General features: G+C 39.1%; 1 pseudogene; it reads left to right on the top strand.

The window, feature by feature from the left end:
* The first annotated feature begins 7,221 nt into the window (after positions 1-7,221).
* LOC136222576 (phospholipase A1-Ialpha2, chloroplastic-like) lies at positions 7,222-22,087 on the top strand (annotated as a pseudogene).
* Positions 22,088-23,541: the final 1,454 nt, after the last annotated feature.

The following is a 23,541-nucleotide window of genomic DNA, read 5'->3' as shown; positions in this document are numbered from 1 at the left end:
GTGCAAAATCTTTGAACCAATAGGGAGCTTTGCTCACTCTAGTGGATCTGCGAGCTGGTTCCTGAACCGGAGTAAGAGAAGTAGAAATTGTGTCAGGAAGTATGGGTGTAGAGAGCTGGTCATCAAGAAGAATGACAGGGTCTGAGTCTGAATAAGGAGAAGAAATGATAGGGTCTATAGATTCAAGGGATTGTGCAGATGAAGTTTGTTTGAAAGGAAAAAGATGTTCATGGAAAATGACATCTCGAGAGGTAATAATCTATTTTGAATCAAGATCATAGATCGTATAGCCCTTCTTGCCTAGGGTAAAACCAAGGAAAATTCCTTTGAGAGCTTTTGGTGCTAACTTATCTATCATAGGCAAAACTTTATAATAACGTAAGCAAACAAAAACGTGATAGATACTGTAATCAACATTCGTAACATAGAATTTGTGATGTGGTGTTTCCTAGTGTAGAATGCGGCTTGGTAAGACATTAATAATAGAAGCAGCTAGCAAAACAGCCTCTCCCCAAAAAGTAACAGGTAATGCAGCATGAAACATAAGAGCCCGAGTGATTTCCAACAAGTGCCTATGTTTTCTCTCCACTATGCCATTTTGCTGTGGAGTATAGGAACATGTGGTTTGGTGCAAAATGCCATCGGCCCTGAAAAGTTCTGCATAAGTCTTATTTGTTGGGGTTTAGTGTCCTATAGACAATTGTTGCAGGATACAAACTTAATGTAAATGAATTGTTCTTTATATCATTTGTTTTAATGAGATATATGTTTTATAACTATATAAAGGCAATCCCTTTTAAGCACTAAATAAAGTCTAATAAAAGGAAATCTGTAAGTTTGTTTAAAGTGATTATAAAGTGTTCATACAAGCATGAAGTGAGATGTCTCGCAATTGGAGATTATGTTTTACCTTTGCCCTCTGGGCTTGTAATAGAATTAAGGAATTGTTTATACGTTCCTGAGATGTCTCGTACATTATTTCTATTAGCCGTCTTATTGACGACGGTTTTCATATTTCAATAAAGAACAATAGTTGCAATTTTTATAAAGATTCGATCTTTTATTTTTCAGGAATATCACAAAATGGGATTTATGTGTTAGATGATAAAACTCCTGTTTTTGCAATTGATACCAAAAGACATAAGATAGATAATTCAACTTACTTGTGGCATTGTCGTTTAGGCCACAGAAACAAGAGACGCATGCTAAAGCTACATTCAGATGGGCTTATAGATCCAATCGATCATGAATCATTGGAAACATGTGAATCATGTTTAAAAGGTAAAATGACAAAGACACCTTTTAGCAATAAAGGTGAGCGTGTATCAGACACTCTAGGACTTATTCATTCAGATGTATGTGGTCCTATGTCAGTCCAAGAAAGAGGAGGATTCAGATACTTCATAAGCTTCATAGATGACCATACCCGATATGGTTACGTCTATTTGATGAAGCACAAATCAGAAGCTTTTGAGAAATTCAAATGCTTCAAGAATGAAGTGGAAAATCAATTAGAAAAGAAAATAAAGACGCTTCGATCTGATCGAGGTGGCGAATATCTTTTAGATGATTTCTTGAATTATCTAACTGAATGTGGGATATGCTCACAATGGACACTTCCCTATACACCACAACACAAAGGTGTATCCGAGAGGAGAAACCGCACCCTACTAGATATGGTACGATCCATGATGAGCATGGCCTTACTTCCAAAGTCGTTCTGGGGCTATGCCTTAGAAACTGCCCTCTTCACCCTAAATCGAGTACCAACTAAATCCGCTAGTTCCACACCATATGAATTGTTCGTTGGTAGGAAACCCGTGTTCTCATTCATGAGAATATGGGGTTGTTCAATGTTTGTCAAACGCATTGCGTCCGACAAACTAGATTCGAAATCTGATAAATGTTTCTTCATTGGATACCCTAAGGAAACTATGGGATATTACTTCTATCATCCAGATGATCAGAAAGTAATCGTATCCAAGCACGCAACCTTCTTAGAGAAAGAGTTTCTCGAAGAAACACAAAAGGGTAGCATGATTGAACTTGACGAAGTTCAAGAAGAAGAAACACCGACTGAAACAACAGAGGCGGTTGAGGTACCCGAAGAAGTCCCATTAGATGAGACTCCAGTGGCACCTATTCGTAGATCACGAAGAGTTCGTGAACTCCTAGTTAGATATGGTTTTCTAGTGGGAGATGATGACGAGGTTCCCGTGTTAGACGACGAACCCGAAAATTACGAAGAGGCTCTAACTAGTCCAGATTCTAAAGCATGGCTTGAGGCCATGGATTCTGAAATGGATTCCATGTATACTAACCAAGTGTGGACTTTGGTTGATCCACCCGAAGGGATAATTCCCATTGGGTGCAGGTGGATCTTCAAAAAGAAGACTGATATAGATGGAAAGGTTAGCACCTACAAGGCTAGGCTAGTAGCGAAAGGATATCGTCAGAAACAAGGTGTTGATTATAACGAAACCTTCTCTCCTGTTGCTATGTCCAAATCAATCAGAATCATGCTTGCTATTGCCGCTCACTACGATTATGAGATTTGGCAAATGGATGTGAAAACAGCTTTCCTAAATGGAAACCTGCTTGAGGATGTATACATGATGCAGCCTGAAGGTTTCATATCAAAGGATGCAAATAAAGTTTGCGAACTTCAGAGATCCATTTATGGACTCAAGCAAGCATCTAGAAGCTGGAACAAGCGTTTTGACGAAACCATAAAACAATTTGGTTTCGAACAAAATTGCGAAGAAGCTTGCATTTACAAGAAAGCAAGTGGGAGCTCTATAGCATTTCTCATACTATATGTGGACGATATACTGTTAATGGGAAATGACATTGCTCTATTACAGTCGGTAAAAGTATGGTTATCCGGTAACTTCTCAATGAAAGACCTTGGTGAAGCAGCTTATATACTTGGTATAAAGATCTATAGAGATAGATCGAGCAGACTGCTTGGTCTTTCACAGGCTACATACATTGAAAAGGTGCTAAATCGGTTTAGCATGCTTGAATCGAAACGAGGTAACTTACCCATGCTACATGGAGTAAAGTTAAACAATCATCAATGTCCTAAAACTGATGATGACAAACGACGCATGGCTGTAGTCCCGTACGCTAGCGCGATCGGTTCGATTATGTATGTTATGCTATGCACTAGACCTGACGTAGCGTTTGCATTATCTGTAACGAGTCGTTACCAAGGGAATCCAGGAGACGAGCATTGGATTTCCGTCAAGAACATTCTTAAGTACTTGAGAAGGACTAAAGACATGTTCCTAGTGTACGGAGAAGGAGATCTGAAAATTGAAGGATTTTCAGACGCTAGTCATCTCACAGATGAGAATGATTTTAAATCCCAATCAGGATACCTGTTTATCTTGAATGGGGGAGCGGTCAGTTGGAAAAGTTCCAAGTAGGGAAGCGTAGCTTTCTCTACGACCGAGTCAGAGTACATCGCTACTGCGGCAGCAGCAAAGGAAGCAGTTTGGATTAGAAAGTTCATTACAGAACTAGGTGTGGTGCCTGACATTGTCAATCCCATTACTCTGTACTGTGATAACAATGGAGCCATTGCGCAAGCAAAGGAACCACGATCTCATAATGCATCCAAGCACTACCTAAAGCGATACCACATCATAAGAGAGATTGTGGCTAGAGGAGATGTGAGAATAGAAAGAGTACCTACAGAGGACAACGTTGCAGATTCGTTGACAAAGCCTTTAACCCAGAAAGTACATGATCGTCATTTAACTTCTACTGGGATAAGTTTTAGAAACAATTGGCTTTAGTCCAAGTGGGAGTATGTTGGGGTTTAGTGTCCTATAGACAATTGTTGTAGGATACAAACTTAATGTAAATGAATTGTTCTTTATATCATTTGTTTTAATGAGATATATGTTTTATAACTATATAAAGGCAATCCCTTTTAAGCACTAAATAAAGTCTAATAAAAGGAAATCCGTAAGTTTGTTTAAAGTGATTATAAAGTGTTCATACAAGCATGAAGTGAGACAAAACTTTATAATAAACTAATAAACTTAAAACCACCCCAAGTCAAGTGATATGTTTAGGATTGATATATCACTGTTGAGACTTGTATGTAACAATGTCTTCTGTCCGACAAAAAGCTGATCTCACAAGCTTCATATATATAGATATCTGGACAGTTACATAGATCCGATGAAATGTCGTTCATTAGGATTGAGGATCTGATTTGAGATAACAGGATGGGTAGATTCATCCTTGTCACCTGTTCATCTCATTGGTATTAATAGGTATAACTAATCCTCAGACTCAAAGGAATGTTAATTGGTCATCCTGAATTACTGAATGTGAGACTTTGATCCTGCGGTCCCACGATCCTTAATAGAGATGACTCTGGGGTGTGAACTGCAAAGGTTGGGTGTCACAGGAGGTAATGTCAGGGTAGTTATACATTGGATTGAGCATTTATCACTCCCGATTAATGGGAGATACATCCAAGGATCGCTTGTGGAAGACTCGACTCTAAACCCTTGCAAGGTGATAGCTTGAGAGTAAGAAATACAGATTTCACTTAACCTATCTATTTAAGTTGACTCGGCCTATACAAGTAAAACGAACGTCTCGCTATATGTGACTTGACATCACCCATAGTCATAAGATTCAGTTCAAGGATGTAGTTGATAAAGGATCGAATTATACTGTAACTAATACGGAAGGGTTAACGACAGAATCAACCTGTCTTCTTAACGGACTCTGGGGGAATGATTACAGACTTGCCAATAACATACTCAGTACATCATTCCATTATGCAAGGATTAAATATAATTCTTGAAGAAATTAATTTAATAGTTGCATACGGCCAGAAGTAGTAAGAACCTAATGGATCACACATAAGACTTGGAACCAAAAGAGAGATGGATGTCATTAATAGATGGAAGCCCAAATGAGCCCAGTAAGGGCCATTTAATTAGGGGAGGCCGAAATTTATATATAATAAATTAGGGAATTATTTTAATTCCATTAATCCTAATTTGATTAGGTTTGTGAATTAAATTAATTAAGAGATAATTAAGTTAGGAGTTTTAATTAGATTAATATACTCATATTATTATCCAATTAGGTTATTTATTATTATCCTAGATATATTAGATATATTATAAGATAATAATTGGGAATCCTATTCCGAATTGAATTCCTATTAAGTAACCTATTCCTATCTAACTAGGGTTTAGATACAAGTTATTATATATACCCCCCTAATGAGTGAATTTCGACTAAGCCTAACCCCTCCCCTTATTGTGATTTTCGAAACATACAATTAGAGAGAGAAAGTGAATTCGCATCCCCTAGTTCGTGGACAAGAATTCATACGGCTTCCGTCGATTGATTAATTTTTATTCATCTCCTTTTCTCTTTGATCTTATGTTGGTTAATTAGAGGCAATCTATTTTGGTTGCATCTCATAAGGGTTGATTCTAACTTAACCTCACCGTGTTATACTTCGTGCTTGGAACTCGGAGAAGAATTGTGGGCGCTTCTTTAACAACGGTAGATTGTTCTTCAAAAGGTATTCCTTCTTATCCCTCTTTATATGAAATAACGATTAACGGATCCTATGGTTAAAAGGAAGTAGGCTAAAAATTTTATATTTCCGCTGCTATACCTTAGCCTTAATTTCCTTCATTATTAACAAATTCACCACCATTGTCACTCCTCAACTTCTGTGCTAGTGTTATAAACTGTGTAGCTGCAATTTTGAAGAAAGTCTCAAGGGCTTTGAACACCTCAGTTTTGGATTTCAACAAAACAATCCAAGTAATCCTGTTGTAATCGTCTACCAAAGTGAGAAAAAAACGAGCACCAATATGAGTAGGCACCTGATAAGGACCCCAAACATCTACATGTAACAATTGGAAGATGTATGTAGTCTTAATCTCACTGTGGTGAAAAGAGAATCGGTACATCTTGGCACTGGGGCAGGTTTCACAATCTACTGAGCTACAAACAATGTCAATAGGCTCTATATGACTGAGAGCGTCAAAGGAGGCATGACCCAACCTGAGATGCCAAATATCTGTTGTGGTAGTGGGATTATTGGTGGTTAGGTTGCATTTCTGAACTCTTATAAGTACAGAAGGAGAAAATGAGGACCTGTCAAGTAAGTACAGACCATCCACCAACCAGGCTACAGCTATCAACTGGTGAGAAGAAATGAGATGCAAATAGCAGCAATTTGCAGAAAAGGATATCGCAATCCCAGTTTGTTTGAGTAATTGACCTACAGACAATAAATTGTACTTGAAACCAGGTAAGTACAAGACAGTTGTAAGTGTCAAATGAGGATGCAAATGTACTGTGCCTGTGTGTTTCACAATCTGAAAAGAACCATCAGGAAGTGAAACTGACTAGCATTGTGACAATGGGGTTAGTTCAGTAATCCAGTTTGCACCTGAACACATGTGTGTGGTTGCACCACTATCCACAATCCAGTAATCTATAGAAGAAGCTTCAAAATTTGTGATCAATTTCACATTTCCTGGAAAACCAGAAAAACCTGCAAAAGTGTTGAAGTCCTATAAAGAAGATTCTAAAATGCTAGAGGCATTCTTTCCTTTTATCATTTTATACATTTCATGAACCATTTTCTTCATATCTCGAGGACTGAAGTCATCATCCGAATCAGTATTTTCACTAGGATTATATCCCGTGGAAACTGCATTTGCCTTAGCTCCTTTTCCTGAAGCTTTCTTGTTTTTGCCCTTTGGATCTTTCCACCATTCCGGATAACCTATGAGCTTGAACCAAGTAGCTTTAGTGTGTCCAAAACAATCGCAATGATCACAAAATTTATCTTCATTGTCCTTTTTAACTTTAGACCTATCTTTGTTGTCAAATTGCTTCAATGGTGGAGCCTTGCTAAAACTAGCAATCTCAACATTTTGATCACATGAAACTTCATTTTGCTTCTCAATTCTGAGTATCATAGAAAAAGCTTTACTAATATCTGGTAAAGGATCCATTAACAAAATATGGCCTCTAACATGATCGTATTGATTGTTTAAGCCCATAAGAAATTGTAATAATCGATCTTCCTCTGTCATATCAGCCATTCTCTTAAAAGCTTGACAAGTGCAAGTGCGCATAACATCACAATAACATTTAGGGATTGGACACAACATAGACAATTCATCCCAATATCGGTTCAATTTGTTGAAATAGATCATGATTGAGAGGTTACCTTATTGAAATAGGCTGATTTCTCTCTTCAATTTGTACAACATCGAACCATTACTGGCACCGAATCTTTTCCCTAGTTCTTTCCACAGATCCCTAGCGGAAGCGATAGTTAGGAAGCCTTCAGCGACTTCTTTTGAAACTGTATTTACAATCAAAGAAGAGACAAGGAAGTCGTATTTCTTCCATTTTCAGAATGCTGGAGTTCCTGCAGTCGGTATTTCTTCATCATCGAGGATGAATCTGAGCATTTCTTTGGCAGTTAATACTCAGATCATAGCACTACTCCATGACAAGTAGTTTGTGCTGGTAAGTTGAATATTGATTAGCACAAGACCTGGATTCTCTGATGGAGAAAAGGATGGAGTTGTCTGAATCCCGAAAGGATTCACATTATCGTTCGTCATCTCGACTTCCTCTGCAAACGGATCTCCAATGTTGATTTCATTTGCTCATCTTCTTCGCTGCATTGTAACAATTGATTTTCAATAGATCTAGTGAAGCTCTGATACCATGTAGAAATGTGGAATGAATCTTATTGATTTCAACTAGTATAACAGAAAAGATTACAGAGAATGACTCCATGAGGAGATATTTATACAGAAAAATGAGGAACTAAAGTTGTTACAAGTTGTTACAACATAACAGAAAAATGAAATAATATGGTATGAGCTAGGTTGTATATGATGTGGCATAGTTGCTAACATAATTAACCCTTTACACCCTCTTCTCCACCAATAAATAATTCGGTACGGTGAATTCATCACCGCTTGTTATAAAGCTTTTGATCTCGATCCCAATTCGAAATGTTTCTTATCTTGCAAATACGGTAAACATTCCATTCTTAAACAAGTCAGAATGGAGAATTACGGGTATGAAATCACTAAATACATCTATGCTACACCAGACATCAACATTCCGATTCAAAACGGTTCCTCCTGCGGCTGGTGGATTGGATACGTCATCGTTTCATCCGACAATACGGTGAAGAAACTCGAAAGGAGAGATATAGTGATCACATTTCGTGGTACGGTGACTAACCATGAATGGGTTGCTAATTTCATGAGTTCACTTACTCCGGCACGACTAGACCCTGTTGGTCCCTTATAACGTAACAAGTTAGTTCCAAGGGGGGGGATAGGAACTATTTAAAATTTTAATACGTTAAGGCTGACTTCTTTTTCTTTGAAAAAGGATTACACAACGCGCTGAGTAAATAAGACACTAGCTTAGTCAACTGGTGACTAAGTCAGCTTCTTTCGTTGAGTCAGGAGATAGCACTTTGAGTCTATTCCTGAACTCAGACACTCAATACACACAACTCAGCTTGACCTCTTTACTTGGTCAGTTTTGATTAAGCAAGCAATATATATATTAAGGAGTTTAAGGTTAGAAAGATATTACTCAGCAGATTTATCCAGGTTCGGCCTCCAAGCCTACGTCCTGTCCCCGGAACACGTTCCGAGATTTCAAATTCTCTACTGAGCTCTTTAACGGTAGAGCATCAAACCTTTTACAACTTAGAAGCTGAGTATAACAAGAGTACCTTCCTCTATACCTCTACTCACTCACGCTGAGTACTATAACCGAGTACTCAGCCTCTCCTTTCTAATCTTTAGAAATGATAAAGATTTGTCCTAAACAACAATTGCTAAGACACTTTAGATGATTGAACAATCACTCTAGACTTTTACACAAAAGATATAGAATTTGGTGTAAGAATTTGCTTTGCTTTTTCTTGCAGAACTTCGAGTAGAATTTTGGTCAGCGTAATGGCTTAATCAAGTTCTGTATGGAATGAAGCAATTGAAGGGCTCTATTTATAGAGACGTCTGAGGCATCAGTCATTTCGAATTTCAAAATAACCGTTGGAGGGAAACGGCTTCCTGTCGTTGTCACTCAGTCTTGCTCAGAGCTCTCGGCCAATCAAATTTGAGTATCTTCTGTCCTCGGTCAGTGTTGAGCAGCTTTTAGTCAGCTCGACAGAATGTCTCTCCATTTATGGTAAGGTCAACTAGACAACGTTCTGTGTCTTCTGAACTTTACCCAAAGTGGAATTACTTTTTCTGGAAGTTGTTCTTGCTCAGCTGCTGTCTCGTACTCTTTGTCGATTCAACTCAGCGGCTTCACTCCGAAGTTGTTCAACGAAGGTCTTCTAGATCCTTCTCTTGCTAAGTTGCGTTTTGATCATAACGACAACGTTTTGTACACGCGGGCCGAGTTGTCTTGATCTGTTTGACTTGGGCTTTGACTTCCGTATTGGGCTTTGGCCTTTTACTCTTTATGTCTTATAAATAATTTTAACTCAACATTAAACAAACACATTAGTATAATAAATCAAAGCATTTAAACTTAGTGTGTTTAGAATATATTTAATTTTACTTAAATAATTTTGTCAAATCAAAATCATGTGGAAAGGTGTTTCAACAAACTCCCCCATTTTGATGTTGGCAAAACTATTCAGCGAGGAACTCAGTGTTGAGCTCCCCCATGATAGTTGACCTATTATTACTTAGCAAACTCCCCCGTCAGGGTTGAGCTACTGACTTAGTTTTAACTCTTAAACATTCTAAGGTTTAATCGAGTAGGTCTAAGGTCAGTTTTTAGATATAGGTCAGCTCATGGAACATATTCTATGTTACTCAGTATTAAGCGGAAGGTGTAACATTCAGAGAGCACTGAGTAAACATTTTGTTCAATGGGTTTTATGAGACAGTGTTTTATAAACATACAAGACAATGTCAAACATATTATCAGCATGGGATACAATCAACAAGTATTATAGACAGTAAACACAGTTGATGTAATTGAAGATACATAACAACATAATACTCAGCATCATATGAAATAACTCAAGTTAAGATAAAAGATGCAAGTATTGTATTAAAGTAAAGTAGTCAGCATATATAGCAAAAAGATGAGCATAAAAGAGCATAGGACTACAGACTAAGTTAAAAACTAAGCCTAGCCTATTTCTACTTCTTTTTCTTTTGCTTGGACTGACTGCTTCTAGGAGCCTCCTGCTGAGTTCTAGCCTGTTCTTTCTCCCCCGTTTTGTCAGCATCGGGAGGAGCAGGAATTCTAAAAGAGTCGGTTAAGACAGCGACGGTTAGCACGGCGGACAGCTCCTTAAGTTTATCGGCGCTTTCATTAATGCCGTCAAAGACAATAACGCCTTCATTCAAGACCTCTTTTGGTATGCCGATCTCAGCGGCGCTAAGTAGTTCTAGTATGTAGGCTTGAGACTTACCTACCCAAGTAATTGAATCTGTCAAGGCAGCAAAGACTTGATGAAAGGTCTTTAGCAGTGCAGAGTCATAGTATTGGTGCTGGATATTATTATGACGCACATGTGTGAAGGTCCTTTGGGTAGTGACCAGAATCTCATTCTGCTTCATCTGGTCAGTGTCCATCTCTTATTTATTTAAGTTCAGCAGACGAACTACTTCGCTTATTTGCTCCACCGAGCATTGAGAGTAGGAGGCCAGCTGATTGTTGGTCTTGATTTGCTCAGTGTGAAGCTGGGCAAAAAGCATCTTAACTTCATTAAAGGTGGCATACTGAGTATTCGCAGCTGACAAGGTCTGGAATTGGCCTTGAAGAGTGTTAAGATGTTGAACAGTTGTCAGTTGGAGCTCAGCCAGCTTAGTTATTGAGTCCTGCTTGGGCTGATGTGATTGAATAGAAATCATATCACTTAGCAGATCCTTCAGTCCTTTAACCTCATTTAAGAGTTGAGTGACTTGGGACAGCTGAGTTGATGCATTGTTACTCGACCCAGCAGTAGGTTCAGCAGATTGATGAATGTCCTTAATGAATGACTGCACCGAGTTGATGAGTTTTCTACCAGTCTCGGTGGCATGTAGATAGTTGAGGGATTCATCATCATGTTGCCTTGTTTCCTCAGTATGACCAGTTTATGGAGGAGTCAGAGTTATGATTGGGTCAGTGACTGGAAGTGTGTTTTCAATCTGCACTTGATGTTCTTGAAGAGTTGATTGATCGGCAGTAGTGATGGTCGGTGAAGTAGTAATCCTAATGCTGTCAGTGCTGACTGGGGCAGGAATGTTCTGAGTCGGCACAGTGCTTGGAGCAACAGCATTAACGAGAACTTGCTCGACCTGACTCGTTGAGTTTGCGGAAGCATTCAAGTCGGCTTGTTCTTTTGGTGAAGAAACAGAGGCTTGATTTTCAAGAGAAGCTTGTTGAGAAGAAGGGGTTTGCTTACTGAAAAACTTCAGCTTAAGGGAAGAAGGATCTTTGGTCGGTTTTTGAACAGGTAAGTCAATGACAGTTTTCTGACTTGCCTTGATTAATCTTCTTCTTCGAGGAGGAGTGTCAGCCTGGATAGACTCTCCTGAGTGAGAGGGAGAAGTTTCTTCTTGATCAGCATTAAGCTGGTCAGCTTGTTCTTGTTCTTGATCTGCACCCAACTCAGTATTAGATAGGTCAGCAGTTTCCTCTTCACTAGCTGTCTCCTCAGCGTCCTCAACGTCCTCAGCGTCATCCTGGCCGCTTGCTTCTTCTTCTGCTTCCTGATCATCCTGATCATCGTTATCTAGTTCTTCTTCCACCTGAGTGATGAAGTGATCATCCAGTTCCACATCATCTTCTTGATGCTCAGCTTCAGTTCCTTGACACTGTGTGTAGTGAGAATCACCAAGAACAATGATGTCAGTGGGGATAGCATCAATAAGGGTCAGCGTAGAAGACTTCTGCTTCTTTTGAGGTTGCTCAGCTTCCAGTCTTTCCTCTGTATCAGGCTCATCTTGCCTGCTTCTCTTCTCAGCTGACTTAGGTCTCTCCTGGCCTTTTTGAGAAGCTGACTTAAGCTTATTGGTTTGAGGCTCAACCTTCTTTAAATGAGTCCCAACAACTTTCCTTTTTCGGGCAGCTGGAGCCTTTGTCCTTTTGCCCTTCTTTGGGACAGTTGTCTCCTCATCAGCCTCATCAACATTTTTGCCCTTCTTAATTGGTTGGTCATACTTCAAGGCACGCAGCGAAGCCGTTGTGATCTCAGACCCTTGGGCCTCAGTTTCCTCGAAGAGATCAATTTGATGATCTTTGAGGATTCTGGTGATGAGTGAGCCCAGCCTTAAAGTTCCAGTGCTCCTCTGGAAGCCGGCTATTAAGAAAACTGGCATGTTGATGGGCTTGTAGGTCAGCATATGCCATATGAAGCATTGCTCGAAATTTGTCGTTGAGCTGGTGCAATTAATCTTGGGGTAGATGTAATTGGTCAGCAGATAGTGTGCCATCTTTTGGTGCTGGCCCATTGATGAACTTGAGATTTCTCCAGAATGGCCAGCGGGCTTGTAGAAGGTGGCAACATACCTAGTTCCTTCATGATCACCCTTCCTTCTCAGCTTTGTTCCCTCATTATTCAATTTCAGCAAATTGGCAAGATAGGTAGGGTTAATAAAGATTGTCTTCTCCTTTACTACGGTTACCAGATAGTCCTGGTTGTCGTTGGCAACCCGTAGATTGTGATAAAATTCCCTTACTAGGTCAGGGTAAGTGGGATCTCTAATTGAAAACAGCTCGGTCTAGCCATTCTTCCATATCCATTCACAGAATGGTTACTCGGATGTCACGAAGGCCTCAAAAAACCATCGTGAGAAGTCTATTTTGCATTCCCTAACGTCTGTGAAGACTTTGGTGTAGATTCTGACCTTGGTCGGCTTTCCCTTAGAGGAGGTGGCTTGGCCAGCTTTGCCTTTGCTCGGCATAGTGACCTTTGTGGTTTCAGACGAAGTAGTTTGCCTGGAGGGTTCATCGGAACTGGTCTTAGGGTGACCGGCACCGGAGATGTTAACGGAAACCTTAGTCATAGTTTCAAAAAAAGATTGGGAAGCTTTGAGAATTTTAGAGAGAGAATGCTTTGCCAGAGAATTCGGTAAGTGTAAAGAGATAACAATGGGGATTTGCCCATTATTTATAGCGGTGAAAAGTGGATCTTATCGAATCCATGTGTCAGTTTTGCCTCGGGATTGTGAACCGACAATAATCCTGGCTTTTATGACACATTCGGCGCATACGTCATCCTAGGTGGCTATTCGCGTGCTCTAGCATTAAATGCAACGGATCTTATACTCAGCGTTTAGAATACTAAGCGTTTTATATTCTGAGTGGTCAGTTTTATACGGATGATTTCTCAGTTTGAGGTAACTACTCGGTGCCAATGTTTGCTCAGTATATGATATTTATTCATTTAACATTAAACACTCAGCATGCATTTATTCACTCAGCAAACAATATATCATTCAGCATGTTAATTCACTCAGCATGAGTCTATATTAAGAGCTGGAATTTACTGAAGAGGATTAAACATACCAATGGCTTCTCTCAGTATGCTGAACTGTTCATGAGCCAGTGGCTTTGTGAAGATATCCGCAAGCTGCTCATCCATTGGGACGTAGGTCAGCTTTATCTCACCCTTGAGTACATGGTCTCTAATGAAGTGGTGTCTTATGCTGACATGCTTCATCCTGCTGTGTTGAATTGGGTTCTTTGATAGATCAATTGCACTTTTGTTGTCGCATTTGACCTCAATTGTCTTTGTTTGAACACCATAGTCTTCAAGCTGTTGCTTAATCCATAGGACTTGAGCAACACAGTGTCCAGCAGCAATGTACTCAGCTTCAGTGGTAGACAAGGCTACTGACGCCTGCTTCTTGCTGAACCAGGATACAAGACAGCTTCCTAAGAAATGACATCCTCCAGAGGTGCTTTTCCGTTCTAGCTTGTCTCGTCCATAGTCAGCGTCAGTGTATCCAACGAGTGTAAAGCCATGAGTGTTGGGATACCATAAACCTGCGTTCACTGAGCTTTGCAAATATCTAAGGATTCTTTTTACAGCTATGTAATGAGATTCCTTAGGGTTAGATTGATATCTAGCACAGTAGCATACTGAGAACTGAATGTCTGGTCTACTTGCTGTTAAGTAAAGTAGAGAGCCTATCATACCTCGATACAATTTGCTATCTACCGACTTACCATTCTCGTCAGCGCAGAGGACAGTGTCAGTGCCCATAGGAGTCGATATTGGCTTGCAATTTTCAAGATCATATTTCTTCAATATCTCCTTGGCATATTTAGCTTGACTGATGAAGATGCCATTTTTCCCTTGTTTGATTTGAAGTCCAAGGAAGAAGTTGAGTTCTCCCATCATCGACATTTCAAACTCAGTCTGCATTTGCTTGCTAAATTCCTTGCACATTGACTCATTAGTAGCACCGAAAATAATATCATCAACATATATTTGAGCCAGCATGGTATTTTTACCCTTTCTCTTAATGAATAAGGTTGTATCAGCTTTTCCCCTGACATAGTTTCTAGTCAGCAGGAAACTGGTCAGCCTCTCATACCAAGCACGTGGTGCTTGCTTGAGGTCGTATAGAGCCTTTTTGAGTTTATAAACGTGGTTTGGGAATTTAGGATCCTCAAACCCTGGAGGTTGATTAACATAAACTTCCTCGTTTATAACTCCATTAAGGAATGCACTCTTAACATCCATTTGAAACAGTTTAAAGTTCGTATAGCTTGCATAAGCGCATAAAATTCTAATAGCCTCTAGCCTTGCCACTGGGGCAAAGGTCTCACCGTAGTCAATACCTTCTTACTGACTGTAGCCCTGAGCTACAAGCCTTGCTTTGTTCCTGACTACATTTCCTTGCTCATCCAGCTTGTTGCGGAAGACCCATCTTGTTCCAATGGTCTTCTGACTCCTTGGATGTGGCACTAACTCCCATACATCGTTTCTTCTGAATTGGTCAAGTTCCTCTTGCATTGCGCTCATCCAGAATTCATCTTCCTCAGCATCAGCGAAGTTCTTAGTGTTGGTCCCTTGTTTAGTTGCAAGTATAGTTCCAAGGGGGGGTTAGGAACTATTTAAACTTTTTTCGCAATTTAGGCAGACTTCTTTTTCTAAAGAAAAAGGTTTCAACAGCGACGCTGAGTAAACAGCAAGATACTGGCTTAGTCAACAGGTGACTAGGTCAGTTTCTTAGCTTGAGTCAGGAGATAGCACTTAGAGTCTATTCCTGAGCTCAGACGTTCAACGCGCACAACTCAACTTGACCTCTTTACTTGGTCAGTTTTGATTATTTAAAGCAAGCAATATAAATAAGGAGTTAAGGTTTAGAAATACTTCACTCAGCAGATTTATCCAGGTTCGGCTTCTTCTAAGCCTACGTCCTGTCCCCGGAACACTTCCGAGATTTCGAATCCTCTACTGAGCTCTTTAAAGGTAGAGCCTCAAACCTTTTACAATATCAGCAATTGAGTATGACAAGAGTACCTTCCTCTATACTTCTACTCAATCCTAATCTCTCCGCTGAGTACTTAAAACCGAGTACTCAGTCTCTCCTTTCTATCTCTAGAAATGATAAGTTTTTTTGTCCTAATACAAAGATGTGCTAAGACACTTTAGACGATTTACAATCACTCAGTCTCTCCTTTCTATCTCTAGAAATGATAAGTTTTTTTGTCCTAATACAAAGATGTGCTAAGACACTTTAGACGATTTACAATCACTCTAGACTTTTACACAGATATGAAAATGTAGTGTAAGAATTTTGCTTTGCTTCTTGCTTGCAGAACTTGTAGAGATTTGGTCAGCGTAATGGCTTAATCAAGTTCTGTATTTTCTGAAGCTTGTGATGGCACTATTTATAGAGACGTCTGGTCATTCGGTCATTTCGAATTTCAAAAAAATCGTTGGAGGGAAACAGCTATGTGTCGTTGTCATCCTGACTTGCACAGAGCTCTCGGCCAATCACAATAGTGTATCTTTTGTCCTCGGTCAGCACAGCAGATGGTCTCTCCTTTTATGGTAAAGTCAACTGGACAGCATACTGTGTCGTCTGAACTTTGCTAAAAGAGGAAACACTTTGTCTGGAAGTTTTCCTTTGCCAGCTGCTGTCTTGTACGCTTTGTCGAGACTACTCAGCAGCTTCATTGTGAAGTTGTTCCCGAAGGTCTTCTAGATCCTTCCGTTTGCTGAGTTGCGTTTTTGTCCAAAACGACAACGTCTTGACATACGCGGGCTGAGTGTACTGAGTTGTTTGACTTGGGCCTTGGCTTCCGTATTGGGCTTGGGCCTTCCAATCCTTATGACTTATAACATTTATACTCAACATTGAACAAACACATTAGTAGAATATATCAAAGCATTTAAACTTAGTGTGTTTAGAATATGTGTCATAATTTATACTTAAACAACTTTGTCAAATCAAAATTATGTGGAAAGGTGTTTCAACACTTAGGTTCCTGAACTGAGATGAAGGCTACATTACTGAGGTATCTCCTGAGTTGGTTTCTTGTCATCAGGGTATTCTCAGCGGCATCAAGAATAGCACTCTCTGAGTGTCCTCTTGGTATCCTTATCTCCTTTGGTAGATTTATGTCTTGTGCTGTCTGTGTTTCAACAATCTATGCAGGTGAAGACTGGTCAGTGAAAACAATATTTGGTTCACTTTTACCTTTGGTCAGCCCTTGAGGGAATGACTCAGCGGCTGTATCTTGATCAGCGGGTACTGAGTGTGGATCATCCTCGGTCAGCGACAGATATCTTCCTGCAGGGTTAGTTTCGTCGAACTCAACATGTACTGACTCTTCTAAAACTTGAGTTCGTTTATTGAAAACTCTGTATGCTTTGCTGTTTGTTGAGTAGCCTAAAAAGATAGCTTCATCAACTTTTGAGTCAAACTTAGCTAGGCTATCTTTGGTGTTTAAAATAAAACATTTACAGCCAAAGGCACGAAAGTATCCAATGTTAGGCTTTCGTCATTTCCAAAGTTCATAGGGGGTTTTCTTTAGTATAGGTCTAACAAGAGCCCTATTAAGAATATAGCACGCTGTGTTAACAGCTTCTCCCCAAAATTACTTTGGAAGCCTATGCTCACTCAGCATTGTCCTGGCTATTTCAACCAAGGTTCTGTTCTTCCTTTCAACAACCCCATTTTGTTGAGGCGTCCTAGGAGCAGAAAAATTATGGTCAATGTCGCTGGCTTCACAGAATTCAACAAACTGTTGGTTTTTGAATTCTCCACCATTATCACTTCGGATGTGAGCCAATTTTAGGTCTTTATCATTTTCAAGTTTTCTAACCAAATTTGAAAATGTCTCAAAGTTCTCATCCTTGCTACTCAGCAAGATGACCCAAGTGTACCGAGAAAAGTCATCTACAATGACCAAGGAAAATCTTCTTCCACCCAGACTCAGCGGCTGGACTGGACCGAAGAGATCCAAGTGTAGTAACTCTAACGGAAGCTTAGTTGAGACAACATTTTTACTATGAAAAGATTGTTTGGTTTGTTTTCCAGCTTGGCAAGCGTGGCATAGTTGATCTTTTTCAAATTTAAGTTCTGGCAGTCCCTCAACCAATTGCTTTCTTGCTAATTTGGCCAGGAGGTCCATGCTTACATGACCAAGTCTCCTGTGCCATAGCCAGGAATTTTCTTCCTTTGAAACTAAGCATATAGTTTTTGAAAACTTTTTCTCCAAGCTCAGCATGAAGACATTATCAATGCGAGGGGCAGTTAAAATTAACTCATTAGTTTTACCCTCGAATATTTTACATCCAGTGTCATCAAATATAACTTTTCTCCCATTATCACATAGCTGAGCTACCCTGAGTAAGTTATATTTGAGTCCGCTGACTAGGGAGACTGACTCAATAGTAGGATTACCTCCAATGGTTCCTGACCCTACTATCTTACCCTTTTTGTTGTCTCCAAAACTTACACTTCCTCCTCGTTTACGCTCGAATGTGATGAATTGAGTTTCATCACCAGTCATATGCCTTGAGCATGCGCTGTCAATATACCACATCTTTGACTTCTCGGCACATCTCAGGCTTACCTGCAATGTAACTAGTTACTTTTAGGTACCCAATTCTTTTTGGGTCCTTGCTTGTTAGGTTCAACAGGTAAAGCATCATATTTTATTTTATGGTGGCATACTTGGACAATATGGCCATTCTTTCCACAGAAGTCACAGCTGACTTTCCGTTTAGGATTTTTCACTGACTGGTCAGCACCCCAATGTTGAGCGTGCCAGCACACCTTTATGGTGTGTCCTTTCTTCCCACAGAAGTCACACTGGACATTCCGCTGGGGATTCCATCTCTGCTGACCAGTACTTCGGTACTGAGCATTCAGAGGAATATTTCTTTTGTTTGGAACCTTTAGTTGGTTCTGAATGGATGTGACGTCCTTTCTTAGTTTCTTGGAATCTGATTGGACCTCAGAGACAAACTTTTGCATAATTCCAATATTACTATGCAAATCTGAGTTGTCTTGAAGAAGATATCGAAGGTCACTCAGTTTGACCTCCTCAACCTCATCACATCGCCTGCTGAGTGCTCTAATTTTCTTATTACACTTTTTGACAAGTGTATAGAGGTCACTCAGGGCATTAACCATTTCATTTCTGAGCTGGGGAAGTGATATTACCTCATTTGATTGCTCCTTATCGTCAGATGCAATGGAGGGGTCAGCATGCTCAGAGATGCACGGCTCAGCAAGTTCGTCAGCCATAAAATAGATCTTTGCTGACTCAGTGGCATCAGCTTCTGATGATGAAGACTCATCACTGTCGCTCCATGTTGCCACCATTGCCTTTTTGCCGTTTTTCCTTTCTTTCCTCAGCGTGGGGCAGCTTGACTTAATATGGCCAGTTTGATGACATTCAAAGCATGTAATGGGCTTTGAGTTGTCCTTCTTGTATTTGCTGTCGCTGGACTCAGCTTTATACTTATCAAACTTTCTGTAAGGATTCTTAGAATATTTGTCATTCTTTTTTAACAGCCTTTTCATCTTCCTGGTGAACATAGCCATCTCCTCATCATCTGTTGAGCTCCCATCAGTGGAGTCAGATTTTATGACAAGAGACTTTTGCTTCTTGTCTTCAGACTTTTCCTTCACCTCGAAATTCTTCATCGAGATCTCATGGGTTAGCAGTGAGCCGATGAGTTCATCATATTTATAGGTGGTTAAGTCTTGAGCTTCCTCAACAGCTGTCTTCTTTGCTTGCCAGTTTTTAGGAAGACTCCTAAAAATCTTCTTGACTTGTTCTTCCTCGGTGAAGATCTTCCCAAGTCTCTTGAGCTCGTTGATGATGTTTGTAAACCTTGCATTCATGTCAGATATTCCTTCATCATCGTTCATTTCGAACAGCTCGTATAATCTCATCTGCTGGTTCACCCTGGACTCCTTCACTTTGTTGGTTCCTTCGTAGGTGACTTCCAGCTTCTTCCAGATCTCTTGCGCCGACTCACAACCTGATATCTTATTATATTCTGCAGCATCAAGCGCACAGTGAAGCATATTTATAGCCGAAGCGTGATTTTGTATCTTCTTGAGATCATCCTCTGTCCATTTGGCCTCAGCTTTGACAACTGTTTGGCCAGCCACAACTTCAACAGGAACAAACGGGCCTTGGACTATTGAAAGCCATGCACTCATGTTTGTTGCCTGAATAAAGTTTTTCATCCTATTCTTCCAGAAGGTATAGTTAGACCCGAAGAATAGGGGAGGCCGAGTAATGGACAGCCCCTCGGGTAAGATTTGAGTTGTTTGGTTTCCTGGGAGAAACCGAGTGCTGTTTTCAGCCATAGTGGGGATCAGCTCAAGGTAGTTAAACCTTTAACAGTGAGCTTTTAAGCTCTGATACCACTTGTTGGTCCCTTATAACGTAACAAGTTAGTTCCAAGGGGGGGGGGGATAGGAACTATTTAAAATTTTAATACGTTAAGGCTGACTTCTTTTTCTTTGAAAAAGGATTACACAACGCGCTGAGTAAATAAGACACTAGCTTAGTCAACTGGTGACTAAGTCAGCTTCTTTCGTTGAGTCAGGAGATAACACTTTGAGTCTATTCCTGAACTCAGACACTCAATACACACAACTCAGCTTGACCTCTTTACTTGGTCAGTTTTGATTAAGCAAGCAATATATATATTAAGGAGTTTAAGGTTAGAAAGATATTACTCAGCAGATTTATCCAAGTTCGGCCTCCAAGCCTACGTCCTGTACCCGAAACACGTTCCGAGATTTCGAATTCTCTACTGAGCTCTTTAACGGTAGAGCATCAAACCTTTTACAACTTAGAAGCTGAGTATAACAAGAGTACCTTCCTCTATACCTCTACTCACTCCTAATCTCACGCTGAGTACTATAACCGAGTACACAACCTCTCCTTTCTAATCTCTAGAAATGATAAAGATTTGTCCTGAACAACAATTGCTAAGACACTTTAGATGATTGAACAATCACTCTAGACTTTTACACAAAAGATATAGAATTTGGTGTAAGAATTTGCTTTGCTTTTTCTTGCAGAACTTCGAGTAGAATTTTGGTCAGCATAATGGCTTAATCAAGTTCTGTATGGAATGAAGCAACTGAAGGGCTCTATTTATAGAGACGTCTGAGGCATCGGTCATTTCGAATTTCGAAATAACCGTTGGAGGGAAACGGCTTCCTGTCGTTGTCACTCAGTCTTGCTCAGAGCTCTCGGCCAATCAGATTTGAGTATCTTCTGTCCTCGGTCAGTGTTGAGCAGCTTTTAGTCAGCTCGGCAGAATGTCTCTCCATTTATGGTAAGGTCAACTAGACAGCGTTCTGTGTCTTCTGAACTTTACCCAAAGTGGAATTACTTTGTCTGGAAGTTGTTCTTGCTCAGCTGCTGTCTCGTACTCTTTGTCGATTCAACTCAGCGGCTTCACTCCGAAGTTGTTCAACGAAGGTCTTCTAGATCCTTCTCTTGCTAAGTTGCGTTTTGATCATAACGACAACGTTTTGTACACGCGGGCCGAGTTGTCTTGATCTGTTTGACTTGGGCTTTGACTTCCGTATTGGGCTTTGGCCTTTTACTCTTTATGTCTCATAAATAATTTTAACTCAACATTGAACAAACACATTAGTATAATAAATCAAAGCATTTAAACTTAGTGTGTTTAGAATATATTTAATTTTACTTAAATAATTTTGTCAAATCAAAATCATGTGGAAAGGTGTTTCAACAGACCCTAATAATCCACGCCCGGATGTGAAAGTAGAATCTGGGTTTTTGAGTTTGTACACTTGTGATCAGAGTGACAATAAGTTCGGGATCGAAAGCTGTCGAGCAGCTTCTATCCGAGGTGTCACGATTGTCGTCCCTATACAAAGGCGAAGAGGTTAGCATATCTATAGCGGGTCATAGTATGGGGAGTTCACTTGCTCTACTTCTTGCTTATGATATATCGGAACTCGGGTTGAATAGGGTTAAGTCCCCGAGAGTGGGAGATGTCGTGGTTGCTCCGGTGACCGTGTTTTCATTCGGGGGACCGAGGGTCGGGAACAGAGGGTTTAAGGAGAGATGTGAGGAATTAGGGGTTAGGGTTTTGAGAATTGCAAATGTTAATGATCCAATTACAAAATTGCCTGGAGTTTTCATGAATGAAAATTTTAGGGTTTTGGGAGGGAGATTTGAATTTCCATGGAGTTGTTCTTGTTATGCTCGTGCTGGGGTTCAATTAGTCTTGGATTTCTTTAATATGCAGAATCCATCTTGTGTTCATGATTTGGAAGCTTATATTGGGAGTGTTCTGATGAAAAATCGTTTCAGTGGATGCTCGAGTCCCCGCTTGACCCTAGCTGGAGACTCCGTCTCTCCCGAGATATCAATTGATGGAGACGGAGATCGAGATGGAGATGGAGACGGAGATTATCTTGGTAGATTCAAGGAGGCTTTAAATATGGGTGCACAAAATTTGAATATTTTACCTCTTGGAATTGCTTTTACTATGGTTGTCAGAACCGGACCGGTCACAGATCCGGAAAAGACAAAGGGTGAAGGGTTAAAGGTTTAATCGGAGTTCAACCGAGGTTTAATCGGGGTTCATAAAATCATGTAAAATACTATATTTTATTCACATTTAATCTTATAATATAGTAAAATATCTTATTTTTTAAGAAAATAGTAAAATATTAACATTATTATAAAATATATACTAATAAAAATATTTCTTTAATATCAATTAACAACTTTTAGAGATATCAAATTTATAAATTAAAAATATATACTTCTTAAACTAAATAATAATAATTATTATTATTACTTACATATAAATATAATAAAATAGTAGAGTGTATATTTTATAATCCAACTTAAATTATATAATTTAGTAGTCTTTTTAATTTTATTTTATATAAATATATAAAGTTTAAAAACTTTATTAATATTAGAAAAATAAAATAATTTTTGTATAATAATAATCAAATACAAAATAGAAAAGCTAGTATTAAATAATATTTTAAATATTTAAGTTGTAAATATTATTATATATACATTAATTGTTGATAAATATTATAAGTTGTATAGTAGTCTAGTGGTTGAGAAGCATGTTTAGTATTACGAAATCTTGGGTTCAAGTCCCCTAGGTAGCAAAGTTCTGTTTTTTTTTAATTAAATAGCAACCCTGGTCAGACCGCTTAACCGTGACCGGTTCAGCCGGGTCGAACCGGTCGGTTCAGTCCGTTCTTACAACCTTGGCTTTTACAAATGTTCTTAACTTTCTTCATTCTCAAAGATCAACTGATATTTTGTTTGATGAAAATATATATATTTTGATGAATAACTTAGAACAAGTATGTATGATGTATAATGTATGTATGAATCATAATATGTTAAACAATTTTTCTAGATTCTAGAACAAGTATATACACAGAGTAGTAAATCATGTTTTAGCAATGACAATTGTGTTTTGGTTGACATGTCCTATTCAAAATTTTGTCATTTGCTCCCGACCTATTATTTGGTCGTGTTTTGGCTGTAATCTATCTCAATTGGTGAAATCTTATCCAAAACGGATGGAAACCATCAGTTGATATGTCAAAATATCTTTACTTCTCAATGAAATAATAGTTCTGTTAAGTCTTCATTCAAAATGGATGAAGTTTTACTGATTTGAATAGATCAGATGACCAAATATGACTAAATAATAAGTCAAGAGCTAAATGATAAAATTTTAGAAAATTCAGGGATCAAAATTTCATGAATTTATGCATTTATATATTTCTAAGTATATACTAACCATTTATTATGGAATTAATGAATTTTCATTTATAGAGCAATATATTGGATTTGTATTAAGAATTTTAGATTGGATAAGTAAACGTCGTAACCGTGACTAAACCTCGAATATGATTACCTCGAATAAAGTACCCGTGAATGATATAAGAAAAATAGTTGTTACGAGAGATTTTAATAAAACTTATGATTCATATTAGCGTATAGAATGTATTGAAGAAGATTATTATTATT

The sequence above is a fragment of the Euphorbia lathyris genome, chromosome 3 (assembly GCF_963576675.1).
Source record: "Euphorbia lathyris chromosome 3, ddEupLath1.1, whole genome shotgun sequence".
NCBI lineage: Eukaryota > Viridiplantae > Streptophyta > Magnoliopsida > Malpighiales > Euphorbiaceae > Euphorbia > Euphorbia lathyris.
Note: the sequence above shows the minus strand (reverse complement) of the source record. Positions and strands in the feature narration are given on the sequence as shown.